Source organism: Procambarus clarkii, chromosome 20 (genome assembly GCF_040958095.1).
Source record: "Procambarus clarkii isolate CNS0578487 chromosome 20, FALCON_Pclarkii_2.0, whole genome shotgun sequence".
In the NCBI taxonomy this organism is placed as follows: domain Eukaryota; kingdom Metazoa; phylum Arthropoda; class Malacostraca; order Decapoda; family Cambaridae; genus Procambarus; species Procambarus clarkii.
Window position 1 is genome coordinate 43,757,015 of NC_091169.1, and position 17,533 is coordinate 43,774,547.

The window sequence follows — 17,533 nt, forward strand, 5'->3', positions numbered from 1 at the left end:
GACTAGATATGGACTCCATGCTGGGGCTGCATACTCCAGGATTGTCCTGACATATGTGGTATACAAAGTTCTGAATGATTCTTTACACAAGTTTCTGAATGCCGTTCGTATGTTGGCCAGCCTGGCATATGCCGCTGATGTTATCCGCTTGATATGTGCTGCAGGAGACAGGTCTGGCGTGATATCAACCCCCAAGTCTTTTTCCTTCTCTGACTCCTGAAGAATTTCCTCTCCCAGATGATACCTTGTATCTGGCCTCCTGCTCCCTACACCTATCTTCATTACATTACATTTGGTTGGGTTAAACTCTAACAACCATTTGTTCGACCATTCCTTCAGCTTGTCTAGGTCTTCTTGAAGCCTCAAACAGTCCTCTTCTGTTTTAATCCTTCTCATAATTTTAGCATCGTCCGCAAACATTGAGAGAAATGAATCGATACCCTCCGGGAGATCATTTACATATATCAGAAACATGATAGGACCGAGTACAGAGCCCTGTGGGACTCCACTGGTAACTTCACGCCAATCGGAGGTCTCACCCCTCACCGTAACTCTCTGCTTCCTATTACTTAGATACTCCCTTATCCACTGGAGCACTTTACCAGCTACACCTGCCTGTCTCTCCAGCTTATGTACCAGCCTCTTATGCGGTACTGTGTCAAAGGCTTTCCGACAATCCAAGACAATGCAGTCCGCCCAGCCCTCTCTTTCTTGCTTAATCTTTGTCACTTGTTCGTAGAATTCTATCAAGCCTGTAAGGCAAGATTTACCCTCCCTGAACCCATGTTGGCGATTTGTCACGAAGTCCCTTCTCTCCAGATGTGTTACCATGTTTTTTCTCACGATCTTCTCCATCACCTTGCATGGTATACAAGTCAAGGACACTGGCCTGTAGTTCAGTGCCTCTTGCCTGTCGCCCTTTTTGTATATTGGGACCACATTCGCCGTCTTCCATATTTCTGATAGGTCTCCCGTCTCCAGTGACTTACTATACACTATGGAGAGTGGCAAGCAAAGTGCCTCTGCACACTCTTTCAGTACCCATGGTGAGATCCCATCTGGACCAACAGCCTTTCTAACATCCAGATCCAGCAGGTGTCTCTTGACCTCCTCTCTCGTAATTTCGAACTCTTCCAAGGCCGCCTGGTTTACCTCCCTTTCTCCTAGCACAGTCACCTCACCTTGTTCTATTGTGAAGACTTCCTGGAACCTCTTGTTGAGTTCTTCACACACCTCTCTGTCATTCTCTGTATACCTGTCCTCGCCTGTTCTAAGTTTCAATACCTGTTCTTTCACTGTTGTTTTCCTTCTGATGTGACTGTGGAGTAGCTTTGGTTCGGTCTTGGCTTTGTTTGCTATATCATTTTCAAAACTTTTCTCTGCTTCTCTTCTCACCCTGACGTACTCATTCCTGGTTCTCTGGTATCTCTCTCTGCTTTCTGGTGTTCTGTTATTCCGGAAGTTCCTCCACGCCCTTTTGTTCAGTTTCTTCGCTTCCATACATGCCCTATTATACCAAGGATTCTTCTGTTGCTTCTCGGATTTTTCCCTTTGGGCCGGGATGAACCTGTTTACTGCCTCCTGACACTTTTGGGTAACATAGTCAATCATACCCTGTACAGACTTATCTCTGAGGTCTGTGTCCCAAGGTATTTCACTTAGGAAACTTCTCATCTGTTCATAATTCCCCTTTCGGTATGCCAGCCTTTTGATTCCTAGTTCTTTTTTGGTGGGGGATTAGTCCTAGCTCTACCAGGTACTCAAAGTTCAATACACTGTGGTCACTCATTCCCAAGGGCGCTTCCATCTTAACTTCTCTTATAGGGAAGTATTATTACTCATTTAGGGTAAATATCAAATCAAGCATTGCTGGTTCATCTTCTCCTCTCATTCTTGTTGGTTCTTTGGTGTGCTGGCTTAGAAAGTTTCTTGTTGCCATGTCCAGCAGCTTAGCTCTCCATGTTTCTGGTCCTCCATGCGGGTCTCTGTTCTTCCAATCTATCTTCCCATGGTTGAAGTCTCTCATAATTAGTAGCCCAGATAAATTCCTGCTAGCAACAGAAGCTGCTCTTTCTATTATGTTAATGGTGGCCATGTTGTTTCTATCATATTCCTGTCTAGGTCTTCTTTCATTTGGTGGTGGATTATATATGACTACGACTATAATTTTTTTCCCTCCATTTGTTACGGTACCTGCTATGTAGTCACTGAAACCTTCACAGCCCTGAATATCCATCTCCTCAAAATCCCAGCCTTTTCTTACCAGCAGAGCTACACCACCTCCACCTCTTCCTTCCCTCTCTTTCCTCATAACATAATAGTCCTGTGGGAACACTGCGTTTGTTATCGTTTTCGTTACCGTTACCGTGTGTGTGTGTGTGTGTGTGTCTGTGTGTGCGCGCGTGTGTGCGTTGAATGGAGAACTAGAGACAGATTGTGTAATAACCCCATACATGTTTTATAATTATCGTTATTACCATCACCATATGGCCTCGTTTTGGTGTTTTTATTAACCAACCATATTGTAACCTTAATCTTCCACGCTAGGCACCACGAATGAACACTGCCTAGGCCGTCGGTGTTCATTCGTGAACACTTCACGTTCAGGCGAACACGCCTCCGCAATCATCACCCTAAACTCTCTCGGTTGTTAAGCCAATTTATAACAGGCCATCTCCCCTCTTACCACCTCCCCCCCTCCCCCCCATAACAAACCTCTTCCATGTAGCTAGTAATTCTGTCAAAGCGTGATTTAAAGAGCCTATCGAACTAGTGGGGGTATAAATTTGGTGTCCAGGTATCACAATATTCCTGACATTCATTTCCCAGTCTCAGGAGTGTGTGGAGAGAACACACACGTCACACTGCCGTCACACTGCCGTCACACTGAGGAATTAAAGCAGAAGAAAACCCCGATTCAGGAAATTGTAACGCTGCTTTTCAGTTTTCCGCTCAAACGAGTCGTGTTAGCTGAACGAGTTACTCGTTCTCCTTCGCCAGGAAGCTTTTCAGAGGACGATCTCTTTTCCTTTGGCCTTGCTGTAGCTTTGGTCTTGGTCGTATTTAACCTCCCCCTACTCCCCTCCAGGGGGGGGGGTCTTGACACGGGGGGCACCGGCCGCCCGTCAACTGCCGTCAAGGACTGGCACTCTGGCACTTGTCTGTCAGGTAAAAACCTGGAGGAGGGCAAGGAAGACAGATTGGTGCTGGGGGTCAGGGTAGGGAGGGAGCCTGGCTGGGGGTAAGGGTAGGGAGGGAGCCTGGCTGGGGGTAAGGGTAGGTAGGGAGCCTGGCTGGGGGTAAGGGTAGGGAGGGAGCCTGGCTTGGGGTAAGGGTAGGGAGGGAGCCTGGCTGGGGGTAAGGGTAGGGAGGGAGCCTGGCTGGGGGTAAGGGTAGGGAGGGAGCCTGGCTGGGGGTAAGGGTAGGGAGGGAGCCTGGCTGGGGGTAAGGGTTGGGAGGGAGCCTGGCTGGGGGTAAGGGTAGGGAGGGAGCCTGGCTGGGGGTAGTTGGGCTTTCCTTACGAAAATATATCGTGTCTCGGTGTCGATAATGGTACACGTGTTGATATACTTAAATTCGCCGTGTATTTCTCACGTATACATGCCGTGTATTTCTCATATACATGCCGTGTATTTCTCATATACATGCCGTGTATTTCTCACGTATACATCCCGTGTAATCCTCTCATATACATGCCGTGTATTTCTCATATACATGCCGTGTATTTCTCACGTATACATCCCGTGTATTTCTCTCATATACATCCCGTGTATTTCTCTCATATACATGCCGTGTATTTCTCATATACATGCCGTGTATTTCTTACGTATACATCCTGTGTATTTTTTCACATAATGGGGCATGGCAGCGGTGGAATAATTAGTTGTAAATCATTAACTTCTCGTACAAGGTATTTACCGGCAGTGTGCGGCTTGTCAGTACCTCCATATAACGCTTACAACAGATTCGAGGACAAGGATGAGAGCTGGGATATGATGGAGTGAAGAAACTATACCCAACCACCTGAACCCTCGGGGATCGAACACCAGTCCTGCAAGAAAAAAAGGCAAAACCTCTCGACGCTACGCGAGGTTACGCTAATCTGTGCTAGGCTAGGCAGGGCTAGGCTAAGATTGGCTAGGCTTTGCTGGGGATCCTGGATAAAGCGTGTCCGTTAATGAGAGGTAATGAAGTCAGAATATAGCCACTATGGCCAGGCATGCTTAGAGGCTTGTCGAGAACATTCATGGTGTTCAATGGTTGGGTCTTTAGCAATTGGTGACCCGCTGAACAGTGTCTGTAAGGAGCAGGAGGAGACGAGGAGGCTGGGACCTCAGGGACCTGAGTTGGGGGATTGATAGCTTGGCGACTTCTGGGGACTTTTGAGAGGGTAAGATAGATCATTTATATGCAAATGTATGTGTGTGTATGTGTGTGTGTGTGTGTGTGTGTGTGTGTGTGTGTGTGTGTGTGTGTGTGTGTGTGTGTGTGTGTGTGTGTGTGTGTGTGTGTGTGTACTCACTTATTTTTACTCACTTATTTGTGTCTGCAGGATCGAGTATTGACTCTTGGATCCCGCCTTTCGAGCATCGGATATTTACAGCAATGACTCTGGTCCTATTTCCCTATTGTGTGTGTGTGTGTGTGTGTGTGTGTGTGTGTGTGTGTGTGTGTGTGTGTGTGTGGGTGTGGGTGTGTACTCACCTAATTGTACTCACCTAATTGTGCTTGCGGGGGTTGAGCTCTGGCTCTTTGGTCCCGCCTCTCAACCGTCAATCAACTGGTGTACAGATTCCTGAGCCTATTGGGCTCTATCATATCTACATTTGAAACTGTGTATGGAGTCAGCCTCCACCACATCACTTCCTAATGCATTCCATTTACTAACTACTCTGACACTGAAAAAGTTCTTTCTAACGTCTCTGTGGCTCATTTGGGTACTCAGTTTCCACCTGTGTCCCCTTGTTCGCGTCCCACCAGTGTTGAATAGTTCATCCTTGTTTACCCGGTCGATTCCCCTGAGGATTTTGTAGGTTGTGATCATGTCCCCCCTTACTCTTCTGTCTTCCAGTGTCGTAAGGTGCATTTCCCGCAGCCTTTCCTCATAACTCATGCCTCTTAGTTCTGGGACTAGTCTAGTAGCATACCTTTGGACTTTTTCCAGCTTCGTCTTGTGCTTGACAAGGTACGGGCTCCATGCTGGGGCCGCATACTCCAGGATTGGTCTTACATATGTGGTGTACAAGATTCTGAATGATTCCTTACACAGGTTCCTGAACGCCGTTCTGATGTTAGCCAGCCTCGCATATGCCGCAGACGTTATTCTCTTTATGTGGGCTTCAGGAGACAGGTTTGGTGTGATATCAACTCCTAGATCTTTCTCTCTGTCTGTTTCATTAAGTACTTCATCTCCTATTCTGTATCCTGTGCCTGGCCTCCTGTTTCCACTGCATAGTTTCATTACTTTGCATTTACTCGGGTTGAACTTCAACAGCCATTTGTTGGACCATTCACTCAGTCTATCCAGGTCATCTTGTAGCCTCCTACTATCATCCTCTGTTTCAATCCTCCTCATAATTTTTGCATCGTCGGCAAACATTGAGAGGAACGAATCTATACCATCTGGGAGATCATTTACATATACCAGAAACAGTATAGGTCCATGGACTGACCCCTGCGGGACTCCACTTGTGACGTCTCGCCAATCTGAGACCTCACCCCTCACACAGACTCGTTGTCTCCTGTTGCTTAGGTACTCCTCTATCCACCGGAGTACCTTCCCTCTCACTCCAGCCTGCATCTCCAATTTTCGCACTAGCCTCTTGTGTGGCACTGTATCAAAGGCTTTCTGACAATCCAAAAATATGCAGTCTGCCCACCCTTCTCTTTCTTGCCTTATTTTTGTTGCCTGGTCGTAGAATTCAAGTAACCCTGTGAGACAGGACCTGCCATCCCTGAACCCATGTTGATGCTGTGTTACAAAGTTCCTTCGCTCCAGATGCTCCACTAGTTTTTTTCGCACAATCTTCTCCATCAGCTTGCATGGTATGCAGGTTAGGGACACTGGCCTGTAGTTCAGTGCCTCCTGTCTATCCCCTTTCTTGTATATCGGGACTACGTTAGCTGCTTTCCAAATATCTGGCAGTTCCCCTGTTGCCAGTGATTTGTTATACACTATGGAGAGTGGTAGGCACAGTTCTCTTGCTCCTTCCTTTAGAACCCAAGGGGAGATTCCATCTGGGCCTATAGCCTTCGTCACGTCCAACTCTAGTAAACACTTTCTTACTTCCCCACTGGTAATCTCAAACTCTTCCAGTGGTTCCTGGTTAGCTATTCCCTCACTTACCTCTGGAAATTCTCCTTGCTCTAAGGTGAAGACCTCCTGGAATTTCTTATTCAATTCCTCACACACTTCCTTGTCATTTGTAGTGAATCCTTCCGCCCCTATCCTTAATCTCATAACCTGTTCCTTTACTGTTGTTTTTCTCCTAATGTGGCTATGCAACAATTTAGGCTGAGTCTTTGCCTTGCTTGCGATGTCATTTTCGTATTGTCTTTCTGCCTCTCTTCTCATCCTGACATATTCATTCCTGGCATTCTGGTATCTTTCTCTGCTCTCCAGTGTCCTGTTATTCCTATAGTTTCTCCATGCCCTTTTACTTTGCTGCTTAGCTAGCCTACATCTTTGATTAAACCATGGGTTTCTCATCTTCATTTCTCTGTTTTCCTTTTGGACTGGGGCAAACTTGTTTGCTGCGTCCTTGCACTTCTGCGTGATGTAATCCATCTTATCTTGGGCCGTCTTTCCCCTGAGCTCTGTTTCCCATGCTATATCTGTGTGTGTGTGTGTGTGTGTGTGTGTGTGTGTGTGTGTGTGTGTGTGTGTGTGTGTGTGTGTGTGTGAGATAATCAGATAATGTAAACCAACAGTGCCACACCACCCACCGTCACCATCAACAGTGCCAAAACTCCCCACCAGCACTATGAGGAGTGCCAACTTCCACACTATCACTCCCTGTGCTAACTTTGCTCCTCGGACACATCAAGAGACGTTCGACAAGTGGGAAGAGATGACTTGAAATTGAATCAAGTTTTTAAGTCATGTAAACGGCGGGAGTGTGTGTTCTTCCCCCCCCCCCATGTGCGTGAGTGCGTGTCCCTGTGTGCGCGAGTGCGTGTACCTGTGTGTGCGCGAGTGCGTGTCCCTGTGTGTGCGTGAGTGCGTGTCCCTGTGTGTGCGTGAGTGCGTGTCCCTGTGTGTGCGCGAGTGCGTGTCCCTGTGTGTGCGTGAGTGCGTGTCCCTGTGTGTGCGTGAGTGCGTGTCCCTGTGTGTGCGCGAGTGCGTGTCCCTGTGTGTGCGCGAGTGCGTGTCCCTGTGTGTGTGCGATCCCTGTGTGCGTGAGTGTGTCCCTGTGTGCGTGAGTGCGTGTCCCTGTGTGCGTGAGTGCGTGTCCCTGTGTGCGCGTGAGTGCGTGTCCCTGTGTGCGTGAGTGCGTGTCCCTGTGTGCGTGAGTGCGTGTCCCTGTGTGCGTGAGTGCGTGTCCCTGTGTGCGCGAGTGCGTGTCCCTGTGTGTGTGCGAGTGCGTGTCCCTGTGTGCGTGAGTGCGTGTCTATGTGTGCGCGAGTGCGTGTCCCTGTGTGCGCGAGTGCGTGTCCCTGTGTGCGCGAGTGCGTGTCCCTGTGTGCGTGAGTGCGTGTCCCTGTGTGCGTGAGTACGTGTGCGTGAGTGCGTGTCCCTGTGTGCGCGTGAGTGCGTGTCCCTGTGTGCGCGAGTGCGTGTCCCTGTGTGCGCGTGAGTGCGTGTCCCTGTGTGCGCGAGTGCGTGTCCCTGTGTGCGTGAGTACGTGTCCCTGTGTGCGCGAGTGCGTGTCCCTGTGTGCGCGAGTGCGTGTGCGTGAGTGCGTGTCCCTGTGTGCGTGAGTGCGTGTCCCTGTGTGTGCGTGAGTGCGTGTCCCTGTGTGTGCGTGAGTGCGTGTCCCTGTGTGTGTGTGAGTACGTGTCCCTGTGAGTGCGTGAGTACGTGTTCCTGTGTGCGCGTGAGTACGTGTCCCTGTGTGCGTAAGTGCGTGTCCGTGAGTGCGTGTCCCTGTGTTCGTGAGTGCGTGTCCCTGTGTGCGTAAGTGCGTGTCCCTGTGTGCGCGAGTGCGTGTCCCTGTGTGCGCGAGTGCGCGTCCCTGTGTGCGCGAGTGCGCGTCCCTGTGTGCGCGAGTGCGTGTGCGTGAGTGCGTGTCCCTGTGTGCGCGAGTGCGTGAGTGCATGTGCGCGAGTGCGCGTCCCTGTGTGCGCGAGTGCGCGTCCCTGTGTGCGCGAGTGCGTGTGCGCGAGTGCGCGTCCCTGTGTGCGCGAGTGCGTGTGCGCGAGTGCGCGTCCCTGTGTGCGCGAGTGCGCGTCCCTGTGTGCGCGAGTGCATGTCCCTGTGTGCGCGAGTGCGTGTCCCTGTGTGCGCGAGTGCGTGTCCCTGTGTGCGCGAGTGCGTGTCCCTGTGTGCGTGTCCCTGTGTGCGTGAGTGCGTGTCCCTGTGTGCGTGAGTGCGTGTCCCTGTGCGCGAGTGCATGTCCCTGTGTGCGCGAGTGCGTGAGTGCGTGTCTCTGTGTGCGCGAGTACGTGTCCTTATGTGCGTGAGTGCGTGTCCCTGTGTGTGCGAGTGCGTGTCCCTGTGTGTGCGAGTGCGTGTCCCTGTGTGCGTGAGTGCGTGTCCCTGTGTGCGTGAGTGCGTGTCCCTGTGCGCGAGTGCGTGTTCCTGTGTGTGCGTGAGTGCGTGTCCCTGTGTGTGCGAGTGCGTGTGCGTGAGTGCGTGTCCCTGTGTGTGCGAGTGCGTGTCCCTGTGTGCGTGAGCCAAGTAGCTACCCAGCATGCATCGCGGCCTTCCTTAAGACTTGATTTCTTGTCTTAAACAACATTACCTGACCTCCGTAGGCCTACGACTGTTATTGCCCCGGCTCTGCTATCTTCCAGCATCCCCCCAGTGTATGTGATATCCTCCAGTGTATGTGATATCCTCCAGTGTATGTGATATCCTCCAGTGTATGTGATATCCTCCAGTGTATGTGATATCCTCCAGTATATGTGATATCCTCCAGTGTGTGTGTTATCTTCCAGTGTATGTGATATCCTCCAGGGTATGTGATATCCTCCAGTGTATGTGATATCCTCCAGTGTGTGTGTTATCCTCCAGTGTATGTGATATCCTCCAGGGTATGTGATATCCTCCAGTGTATGTGATATCCTCCAGTGTGTGTGTTATCCTCCAGTGTATGTGATATCCTCCAGTGTATGTGTTATCCTCCAGTGTATGTGATATCCTCCAGTGTGTGTGTTATCTTCCAGTGTATGTGATATCCTCCAGTGTATGTGTTATCCACCAGTGTATGTGATATCCTCCAGTGTATGTGATATCCTCCAGGGTATGTGATATCCTCCAGTGTATGTGATATCCTCCAGTGTGTGTGTTATCCTCCAGTGTGTGTGTTATCCTCCAGTGTGTGTGTTATCCTCCAGTGTATGTGTTATCCTCCAGTGTATGTGATATCCTGCAGTTCATGTGATATCCTCCAGTGTATGTGATATCCTCCAGTGCATGTGATATCCTCCAGTGTATGTGGTATCCTCCAGTGTATGTGATATCCTCCAGTGTATGTGTTATCCTCCAGTGTATGTGATATCCTCCAGTGTGTGTTATCCTCCAGTGTATGTGATATCCTGAAGTGTGTGTGTTATCCTCCAGTGTATGTGATATCCTCCAGTGTATGTGATATCCTCCAGTGTATGTGATATCCTGCAGTGTGTGTGTTATCCTCCAGTGTATGTAATATCCTCCAGTGTATGTGATATCCTCCAGTGTATGTGTTATCCTCCAGTGTATGTGATATCCTCCAGTGTATGTGTTATCCTCCAGTGTGTGTGATATCCTCCAGTGTATGTGATATCCTCTAGTGTATGTGTTATCCTCCAGTGTATGTGTTATCCGCCAGTGTATGTGATATCCTCCAGTGTATGTGATATCCTCCAGTGTATGTGATATCCTCCAGTGTATGTGTTATCCTCCAGTGTATGTGTTATCCTCCAGTGTGTGTGTTATCCTCCAGTGTGTGTGATATCCTCCAGTGTATGTGATATCCTCCAGTGTATGTGTTATCCTCCAGTGTGTGTGATATCCTCCAGTGTATGTGTTATCCTCCAGTGTATGTGTTATCCTCCAGTGTATGTGTTATCCTCCAGTGTGTGTGTTATCCTCCAGTGTGTGTGTTATCCTCCAGTGTGTGTGTTATCCTCCAGTGTGTGTGTTATCCTCCAGTGTGTGTGATATCCTGCAGTGTGTGTGATATCCTCCAGTGTATGTGTTATCCTCCAGTGTGTGTGTTATCCTCCAGTGTATGTGTTATCCTCCAGTGTATGTGATATCCTACAGTGTATGTGTTGTCCTCCAGTGTATGTGTTATCCTCCAGTGTATGTGTTATCCTCCAGTGTGTGTTATCCTCCAGTGTATGTGATATCCTCCAGTGTATGTGTTATCCTCCAGTGTATGTGATATCCTCCAGTGTGTGTAATATCCTCCAGTGTGTGTTATCCTCCAGTGTGTGCGATATCCTCCAGCACTTTCTACTCCACCGGTTTCTCGGGGGTCAACACGGAAGGCGCCACTCTTTTTATAGAAACAATGGGGGCCGACCACGACTTGCCTATGTTGGTCATCTTCCCACCCTGCAAAGTTGGACAAGTCAAAATCCAAACGTCTTTGAATATATATATATATAATATATATATATATATATATATATATATATATATATATATATATATATATATATATATATATATATATATATATATACAAACTATACGCCTCTCAACTTGAGGAGCTGGAGGAACTCGACAACCTGTGACAACCATCTTTGTAACCCATATGTAACTCCTCTTTTGTAACAAAGTTCAAATAAAATAAAATAAAGTAAATATATATGTGTACATACAAAAGAATGTGGGTGGTAGGAGAAGATAATATTAGTGTTCAGTGAGAAACCACAAGGTCTCCTCTGAATACTTTTTATTTTCTTCTCCGAGGCTATGGGTCCCCACATTGGCACCAGAGGTGGTACCCTCACAAACTTTATATATATATATATATATATATATATATATATATATATATATATATATATATATATATATATATATATATATACACACTTAGTGATTCTTAGCTTAAAAGTGTTGTTGTCCAGCTGTAATTAGACTGAGACTGGTGTTGGAGATGGTCACAGTTTAGTTCCTGCTTGCCTAATATTGACCGGGATTCACCAAGAAGACCCGTTCCGAAACCTGTTCATCTTTACTCTCGCATGGAAGTTTAGTCTATATTAAACAGTTTACGAGCTAGGAAACATCACAACCCAAGGTTATTCATTAACAACCTCGTAGCGCGTAGGAGCTCTTAACTGTTTATTAAATCCACATACACAACCGCCATGATGAAGGGAAGATGTATAGGCTTCGTAAGAGGGGGAATACTTATAAATGGTTGGAGGTTGCTCGGAATCAATGTCCCCGCGGGCCCGGTTTCTAACTTGGCCTGTTAGGTGACCGCCCTGTCAAGTAGTGTGTTTGACGTCGATGAACGTTGCTTGACCTCGACAGGGCACCACAGCCCTGTTGATCAGGTGAAGTTCAGATATGTTCATCCAGTGCTCTCGTGAACACGGAACCTAATGAACAACTCCCAAGGATATCTAGCAGACCTTGAAGAATATCTAACACACCTTGAAGGATATCCAGACCTTGAAGGATATCCAGACCTTGAAGGATATCCAGACCTTGAAGAATGTCTAATACACCTTGAAAGATATCTAGACGTTGAAGAATATCTAACACACCTTGAAGGATATCTAGACCTTGAATGATATCTAATACACCTTGAAGGATATCTAGACCTTGAAAGATATCTAATACACCTTGAAGGATATCTAGACCTTGAAGGATATCTAATACACCTTGAAGGATATCTAGACCTCGAAGGATATCTAATACACCTTGAAGGATATCTAGACCTTGAAAGATATCTAATACACCTTGAAGGATATCTAGACCTTGAAGGATATCTAATACACCTTGAAGGATATCTAGACCTTGAAGGATATCTAATACACCTTGAAGGATATCTAGACCTTGAATGATATCTAATACACCTTGAAGGATATCCAGACCTTGAAGAATGTCTAATACACCTTGAAAGATATCTAGACCTTGAAGGATATCTAATACACCTTGAAGGATATCTAGACGTTGAAGAATATCTAATACACCTTGAAGGATATCTAGACCTTGAAGGATATCTAATACACCTTGAAGGATATCTAGACCTTGAATGATATCTAATACACCTTGAAGGATATCTAGACCTTGAATGATATCTAATACACCTTGAAGGATATCTAGACCTTGAAGGATATCTAATACACCTTGAAGGATATCTAGACCTTGAAGGATATCTAATACACCTTGAAGGATATCTAGACCTTGAATGATATCTAATACACCTTGAAGGATATCCAGACCTTGAAGAATGTCTAATACACCTTGAAAGATATCTAGACCTTGAAGGATATCTAATACACCTTGAAGGATATCTAGACCTTGAATGATATCTAATACACCTTGAAGGATATCTAGACCTTGAAGAATATCTAACACACCTTGAAGGATATCCAGACCTTGAAGAATGTCTAATACACCTTGAAAGATATCTAGACCTTGAAGGATATCTAATACACCTTGAAGGATATCTAGACCTTGAATGATATCTAATACACCTTGAAGGATATCTAGACCTTGAATGATATCTAATACACCTTGAAGGATATCTAGACCTTGAAGGATATCTAATACACCTTGAAGGATATCTAGACCTTGAAGGATATCTAATACACCTTGAAGGATATCTAGACCTTGAATGATATCTAATACACCTTGAAGGATATCTAGACCTTGAAGGATATCTAATACACCTTGAAGGATATCTAGACCTTGAAGGATATCTAATACACCTTGAAGGATATCTAGACCTTGAAGGATATCTAATACACCTTGAAGGATATCTAGACCTTGAAGGATATCTAACACACCTTGAAGGATATCTAGACCTTGAAGAATATCTAACACACCTTGAAGGATATCTAGACCTTGAATGATATCTAATACACCTTGAAGGATATCTAGACCTTGAAGGATATCTAATAGACCTTCAAGTAGTGCTTAGTACAGCTGTCTCGTCTTTGCTCTAATTTATAGTCAGTATTTTAGCTTCCGTCGTAAGTGTCGTACAGTGTAAACTGTAGAACTACACTACTCGCAAGGGATGAGCTACGGCTGTTGGGTTCCGCCTCTCAACTTGAAACCGATTGGTGTACAGGTTCCAGAGCCTATTGGGCTCTGACACATCTACCTACCTACCTAATCTAATCTACCTCATCTACCTTTAAAGCTGTGAGGTGCGAGTCTGCCTTCACTATCTTACTCCTTAATGCATTCCATTTACACAAGCAGTTACGAACCTGTACATCTTTTCTCAATCTTTGGCGGCTTTGTTTACATTTATTAAACAGTTAATGAGCTCCGAAGCACCAGGGGGCTGTTTATAACAATAACAACAGTTGATTGGCAAGTTTTCATACTTGTAAACTGTTTAACTAAATGTAACCAAAGCCGTCAAAGATTGAGGAAAGATGTACACGCTCCTAAGTGCTTGCGTAACTGCTTCGTGAATCTGGCCTCTGGTGAATGGAATGTTTATCCCCAGGAAAGTGTGGATGGGAATTGATTCTTAAGTTGTTTTAAGAATTCTTAAGAATGTGTTACTTATTAATTGGAGTGATAGTTTCTGTTAGAACAGGCAGTGTTATGAACTCCAATGTGCACACGATCATGAACACTCGTAACACTTACGCACACACATGCGTGCACTCATGAACGCACGCACATACGCACGCACGCACATACGCACGCACATACGCACGCACATACGCACGCACGCACGCACACACACACACACACACACACACACACACACACACACACACACACACACACACACACACACACACACGCATGCACGCGCACACGCATGCACGCACGCACACACGCACGCACGCATGCTAAAAGTCAAAAGTTCTACCAAAAAGAACTTCATCTGGTCTCGGTGAGAGGCTTTTATTCTCGCCTGTCACTCTGAAGGGTCCATATTTTTCACTCAATAGCGAGAAGGCAAATTATCGATTAACGTAAAAAAATATATATAATGATTCCAATTAATGTCACTTTCATTAGTTTTCGTCCTAGTGCAAAAGCGTTTGAAAGGGAAGACTTAAAAAGGGGGTGACATTTTTTATACAGATTAATTCAATCTCTCTCTCTCTCTCTCTCTCTCTCTCTCTCTCTCTCTCTCTCTCTCTCTCTCTCTCTCTCTCTCTCTCTCTCTCTCTCTCTCTCTCTCTCTCTCTCGTAATTTGAGAGAGAGAGAGAGAGAGAGAGAGAGAGAGAGAGAGAGAGAGAGAGAGAGAGAGAGAGAGAGAGATGCTTCAGAGAGCAGACACAGCTGGCAGCAAACCACAGGGCCTTGAAAAATATAAATGTTCGAACACATTTATATATATATATATATATATATATATATATATATATATATATATATATATATATATATATAAAATATATATATATATATCTTGAGGTTATCTTGAGTTCATTTCGGGGCTTTTTTAGTGTCCCCGCGGCCCCACTTTTGATACCCACTTTCGCGCGCGCACGCACACACACACACACACACACACACACACACACACACACACACACACACACACACACACACACGTATACATTCCGGCACACATTCATACATGCTCATATGCACTAACGCGCGCACACACCCCAATACAACTATCATAAAGTACAGACAAAATATATAATTACAGTTATAAAACTTAACAACGTTAAAGTGGCACAGACCGGAGTGTCAGATGGAAGATTAGTGGCCTAAAGATACTATCAGTTTAAGTAAGAGTGTTGTTGATAGTGGCACTCCCCTGGAGCAGAGTGCCACAAGAGCCGTGGCGGCACTCCAGTGCACGCCGGCACAGCATCACAAAACATCACAGATTTAAAAACTTAACAGCTCCACTAAGCCTCTACATTATTGGGTGCATTAAGCGGGTTGTAGTTTGGTATCCGGTTAAGCCCGAGGAACCGGACAGGCGGACCCTAAACCTCACTCGGTTCGTCAGGCGACGTAAAACCAGTTTATTATCCGAGGCTCGAACTTGGGACTCGAACTTTGGGACAAGTTTCCCCCCGTCTTTCCGTCTCTCCCGTCACGTGTAATTACATCAACTTCTTCCGGCTCTCATAACGTCCCCTTTGAGGAAATGTTGGGTTCCCAACATTCAAGGAGGCCTGGTCGACAACCGGGCCGCGGGGACGCTAAGCCCCGGAAGCATCTCAAGGTAACCTTCCCCTTGATCTTGTCCTATAGTCTCCCCAGCTTGTCTGGTGTGTGTCTGCTGATAATTGGTCGTGTGGAACGTCTTCAAGGAGTGCCGGACCAACCGGGCTGTGGTGGATATGTGGTCCTGCGGGCCGCTCCAAGCAACAGCCTGGTGGACGAAGATCTCACAAATAGTCTGGACTCACTGCTGTAGTGGGCTACTGGTGTCACTGCTGTAGTGGGCTACTGGTGTCACTGTTGTAGTGGGCTACTGGTGTCACTGCTGTAGTGGGCTACTGGTGTCACTGCTGTAGTGGGCTACCGGGCTCACTGTTGTAGGAAGCTTCGAGGCATATTTAGGACCTGAGGAAATTCGCTCCTCGAATTATAATGCAAATAACGTGGTTAATTTTTCTCACATAACAAATTGAGTTTGTCTTTGGTCTGTAGAGGATGTCCTTACATGGTGCCAGTACCGTTAACCCTTTGCTAGTATGATTATTAAACTCTGCCAGTATTATATTGTTCCAGTATGTTTAACTGTGCCAGTATGATTATATTATGCCGGTATGATGCCTAGAGTAAACCAGTATGGTGAGACGAGTTGTTGATTTCGTCATTAGGTGTAGATACTGAAATGTGGCGGGCCTGTCCCTTAGACTTGTGTCACTGTCATCTGAACATTCACAACGTATGACTAACCATCCTGTGTAATGGGAATTTTTTAGCATCACCTAGTTAGCTTTTTTGACACACTGTACTCCACTTCATATAGTCTAGGGTAGCTGCACTAATGCAGACGTACCTAATGTGTTAATAATACAAAATAAAACAATTCACAACATTGTGGACTAATCCAGCTATTAGACCCTTCAGACCTGCTGGAACTTTGCAATTACTGTATTACCTCTCGTGTCCATGAGGATATCCTCATAATTCATCTAAAGTTTCCCAGTGGAAGCTTCTGATCACATGCCTATGTATGACTATTCTACTAGACAGTGTGTGATATTAAAAATCAACTTGTAACCTAGGACAGCTGTATAAATGTCCAGGTACCTTAGTATCACACAGCTGGCTCTTGACACACACTGTGTAACCCTTCATATAGTCTAGGACAGCTGTATAAATGTCCAGGTACCTTAGTATCACACAGCTGGCTCTTGACACACACTGTGTAACCCTTCATATAGTCTAGGGCAGCTGTATAAATGTCCAGGTACCTTTGTATCACGCAGCTGGCTCTTGACACACACTGTGTAACCCTTCATATAGTCTAGGACAGCTGTATAAATGTCCAGGTACCTTAGTATCACACAGCTGGCTCTTGACACACACTGTGTAACCCTTCATATAGTCTAGGGCAGCTGTATAAATGTCCAGGTACCTTAGTATCACACAGCTGGCTCTTGACACACACTGTGTAACCCTTCATATAGTCTAGGACAGCTGTATAAATGTCCAGGTACCTTAGTATCACACAGCTGGCTCTTGACACACACTGTGTAACCCTTCATATAGTCTAGGACAGCTGTATAAATGTCCAGGTTCCTTAGTATCACACAGCTGGCTCTTGACACACACTGTGTAACCCTTCATATAGTCTAGGGCAGCTGTATAAATGTCCAGGTACCTTTGTATCACGCAGCTGGCTCTTGACACACACTGTGTAACCCTTCATATAGTCTAGGACAGCTGTATAAATGTCCAGGTACCTTTGTATCACGCAGCTGGCTCTTGACACACACTGTGTAACCCTTCATATAGTCTAGGACAGCTGTATAAATGTCCAGGTACCTTAGTATCACACAGCTGGCTCTTGACACACACTGTGTAACCCTTCATTTAGTCTAGGACAGCTGTATAAATGTCCAGGTACCTTAGTATCACACAGCTGACTACCATTTCCCACGCCCCCTACAACATGACGGTCACACCCACTCTCTTATTTGTGCTCTAAATATATTCGGTCGTGTGTGATCCTTGGCCCTGAAAGGTGGGACCAAGGAGCCGAAGCTCAACCCCCCGCAAAGACAACTATGTGAGTATAATTAGCTGAT